Consider the following 4727-nt stretch of genomic DNA (forward strand, 5'->3'; position numbering starts at 1 on the left):
AAGACTCACATATAAATAGGCAATTGCTTAGGAAGAGGTGGGCTTAGGCTTGTGAGGTCACTTACCATGGCATATGCTGACCAGTGGCAATTAAGTGTGGAAAAAGAAGGAAACAAAATGATGAGGTCACTTCCTGTGGCATATGTTGGCCAGAGGCAGGTAACATAGTAACATAGTAACATAGTACATAAGGCCGAAAAAAGACATTTGTCCATCCAGTTCGGCCTGTTATCCCGCAAGTTGATCCAGAGGAAGACCCCTCTCTAGTAGCTATAGCCTGTAATATTATTAAGCTCCAGAAATACGTCCAGGCCCCTCTTGAATTCCTTTATTGTACTCACCATCACCACCTCCTCAGGCAGAGAGTTCCAGAGTCTCACTGCTCTTACCGTAAAGAATCCTTTTCTATGTTTGTGTACAAACCTTCTTTCCTCTAGACGCAGAGGATGTCCCCTCGTCACAGTCACAGTCCTGGGGATAAATAGCTGATGGGATAGATCTCTGTACTGACCCTTGATATATTTATACATATTAATTAGATCTCCCCTCAGTCGTCTTTTTTCTAAAGTGAATAACTCTAATTTTGATAATCTTTCAGGGTACTGTAGTTGCCCCATTCCAGTTATTACTTTAGTTGCCCTCCTCTGGACCTTCTCCAGCTCTGCTATGTCTGCCTTGTTTACAGGAGCCCAGAACTGTACACAGTACTCCATGTGTGGTCTGACTAGCGATTTGTAAAGTGGTAGGACTATGTTCTTATCACGGGAATCTATGCCCCTTCTGATGCAACCCATTATCTTGTTGGCCTTGGCAGCAGCTGCCTGACACTGGTTTTTGCAGCTTAGTTTGCTGTTTATTAAAATTCCTAGATCCTTTTCCATGTCAGTGTTACCGAGTGTTTTACCATTTAGTATGTACGGTTGACTTGCATTTTTCCTTCCCATGTGCATAACTTTACATTTATCAGTGTTAAACCCCATCTGCCACTTATCTGCCCAAGCCTCCAGTCTATCCAGATCCCTCTGTAGTAGTATACTGTCCTCATCAGTGTAAATTACTTTACACAGTTTAGTGTCATCTGCGAAAATTGATACTTTACTATGCAAGCCTTCTACAAGATCATTAATAAATATATTGAAGAGAATAGGGCCCAATACTGACCCCTGAGGTACCCCACTAGTGACAGTGACCCAATCTGAGTGTGTACCGTTAATAACCACCCTCTGTTTTCTATCACTGAGCCAGTTACTTACCCACATACAGATGTTTTCTCCCAGTCCGAGCATTCTCATTTTATATACTAACCTTTTATGTGGTACAGTGTCAAATGCTTTGGAGAAGTCCAGATATACGACATCCATTGATTCGCCGCTGTCAAGTCTAGAACTTACCTCCTCATAGAAACTGATTAAATTAGTCTGACATGACCGATCCCTCACGAAGCCATGCTGATATGGTGTTATTTGCTTATTTCTGTTGAGATGCTCTAATATATCATCTCTCAGAAAACCTTCAAACAGTTTACCCACAACAGATGTTAAACTTACCGGCCTATAGTTTCCAGGGTCTGTTTTTGGCCCCTTTTTGAATATTTCAAGAAAATCCCAGCAGTCGTGTCTTCTCAATCAATCGAATATTTTTATTTCAACAAGAAAATGTCCACAATCCTGAAAAATATGGAACGCTTCACGAATTTGCGTGTCATCCTTGCGCAGGGGCCATGCTAATCTTCTAATGACACGCAAATTCGTGAAGCGTTCCATATTTTTCAGGATTGTGGACATTTTCTTGTTGAAATAAAAATATTCGATTGATTGAGAAGACACGACTGCTGGGATTTTCTTGAAATATTCGTGGATTTTTTCCTATCCCGTGCAACGTGCAAGATTGAGTGAGTGCCGACTATTTGCTTCCTTTTTGAATATTGGCACCACATATGCCATGCGCCAATCCTGTGGGACATTCCCTGTCAGTATAGAGTCTGCAAATATCAGAAATAAGGGTCTGGCTATGACATTACTTAATTCCTTTAGGATACGGGGGTGTATGTCATCCGGTCCTGGCGATTTGTCTATTTTAATCTTTTTAAGTCGCTGATGTACTTCTTCCTGGGTCAGACAGGACACTTTTAATGGGGAATTTATTTTTGCATTCTGCATGTCATCTGACAATTTATTTTCCTCAGTGAATACACTGGAGAAAAAAATATTTAACAGCTTTGCTTTCTCCTCATCGCTCTCTGCGACTTCCCCCTCATTACTCTTTAAAGGGCCGACACCTTCAGATTTATACTTTTTAACATTTATATAATTGAAGAATATTTTAGGGTTAGTTTTACTCTCTTTGGCAATTAATCTCTCGGTCTCTAGTTTGGCCGCTTTTATTTGTTTTTTACATGTTCTATTTTTTTCCTTATAGTTTTTCAGTGCTTCCGTGCTCCCCTCCTGTTTCAGTGAATGATATGCTTTCTTTTTGTCATTTATTGCTTTCGTTACAGTTCTATTTATCCACATTGGTTTCTTTTTATTCCTTAACCTTTTATTACCATACGGTATGTACCTCTCACAATGAGATTTTAGGATGTTTTTAAAGATATCCCATTTTGTGGCTGTATTTTTATTTTTGAGGACTTTGTCCCAGTTAGTTTGGCCTATGGCCTCTCTTAGTTGGCTAAATTTAGCTTTTTTGAAGTTTGGTATTTTTGTTCCTCCCTGTAGAAACGCTCTTTTAAATGATAATTGGAAGGTTATTACTTTGTGGTCACTATTTCCCAGGTGTCCCCCAACCTGCACGTCTGTTGTTCTGTCCGGCCTATTGGTTAATACTAAGTCCAGTATGGCCGTCCCTCTAGTCGGGTCCTGAACCAGTTGGGAGAGGTAATTGTCTTTGGTTATTGCCAAGAACCTGTTTCCTTTATGAGATATACAAGTTTCAGTTTCCCAGTCTATATCTGGGTAGTTGAAGTCCCCCATAATAACCACCTCATTATGATTTGCCGCCTCGTCTATCTCGTTTAGTAATAGATTTTCTGTGGACTCTGGTATATTAGGTGGTTTATAGTAAACTCCTATTAGTAATTTATTGTTGTTTTTAGCTCCATGTATCTCTACCCACAGTGACTCCACATGTTCATGTCCCTCATTTATATCTTCGCGGAGTGTGGGCTTTAGACCGGACTTTACATAGAGGCAGACCCCTCCTCCTCTCCGGTTTTGACGATCCTTTCTAAACAGACTGTAACCTTGTACATTAACCGCCCAGTCATAGCTATCATCCAGCCATGTCTCAGTTATTCCCACTATGTCATAGTTCTCCTCACACATCACTAATTCCAGTTCACCAGTTTTATTAGTCAGGCTTCTGGCATTAGTATACATACATTTGAGAGGTTTATGTATATTTTTTACCCTACACCTTTCCTTCTGAACTGTTCTAGTCCCTCCTTCCATTCCTCCCCCAGTCCCATTACTTTGCCCCCGGTCTCTATCTGCACTATCTTCCCATCCTATAACGTAATTACCCTCCCCCCCAGTCCCTAGTTTAAACATTCCTCCAACCTTCTAGCCATCTTTCTCCCCAGCACAGCTGCCCCTTCCCCATTGAGGTGCAGCCCGTCCCTACGATAGAGCCTGTAGCCGATAGAAAAATCGGCCCAGTTCTCCAGGAACCCAAACCCCTCCTTCCTACACCAGTTCTTGAGCCACTTGTTAATCTCCATAATCTCCCGCTGCCTTTCTTGTGTGGCTCGTGGTACAGGCAGTATTTCGGAAAATACTACCTTTGAGGTCCTTGCCCTCAGCTTTTGACCTAAATCCCTGAAATCATTTTTAAGGACTCTCCACCTACCTCTAACTTTGTCATTGGTTCCGATATGGACCATGACCGCTGGATCTTCTCCAGCCCCTCCCAGTAATCTGTCAACCCGATCCGCAATGTGTCGAACTCTAGCGCCAGGAAGACAGCACACTGTTCGGCGATCACGGTCTTTGTGACAGATTTCCCTATCTGTTCCCCTAATAATGGAGTCGCCCACTACCAGCACCTGTCTGGCCTGCCCTGCTCTCCTGGTTCCCTGCTTACTGGAGCTGACATTCCCCTGACTGGCAGAGGAAGTGTCCGGCTGCAGCAGTGCCGTCCCCGGACTGACATCCCCCTCATCTGCCAAACGTGCAAACTTGTTGGGGTGTGTCAGATCAGGGCTAGCCTCCCTGGCACTCTTCCCTCTACCCCGCTTTCTAACTGTTACCCAGCTAGCTACCTCACTTTCCTCAGCCTCCTCTCTGTCACCCTCCCCCTCATCTACCCCAAAGAGTGCTTGCTCGGTGAGAAGCAAACTCTTTTGCAAATTATCAATGCCTCTCAGTGTTGCAACTTGCCCGTTTAGAGACTCGATTTGCGATTCCAAACGGGTTATTTGCTCACATCTAGAACAAAGATATGCACCCTTGAACTCCTGTTCCAGGACTGCATACATCATGCAAGATGTGCACTGGACTGCGTTGTAAATTGTGCAACACATACTAAATGGGGATTACAACAGTAAAAAAGTAAAACAGTATATATGATTCAGACCTAGACCCTGTCTGCTGTAGCCGAAGGGCTACGCTAAACCAAGCCAACAACACACAAGGAAATTATATCCAACCTTAGTTTCCAAGCTCCTTTTCTTAAACTCCTTGTTTTTTTAACTCCACTTAATAAGAAGGCCACTTAGTAGAGCAGGCCCC

At 42.9% G+C, this 4727-nt stretch overlaps 1 pseudogene; it reads right to left on the bottom strand.

Moving 5' to 3' along the window:
* Positions 1–1670: 1670 nt before the first annotated feature.
* Positions 1671–1734, bottom strand: LOC122945896 (annotated as a pseudogene).
* Positions 1735–4727: the final 2993 nt, after the last annotated feature.

Source organism: Bufo gargarizans, chromosome 8 (assembly GCF_014858855.1).
Source record: "Bufo gargarizans isolate SCDJY-AF-19 chromosome 8, ASM1485885v1, whole genome shotgun sequence".
NCBI lineage: Eukaryota > Metazoa > Chordata > Amphibia > Anura > Bufonidae > Bufo > Bufo gargarizans.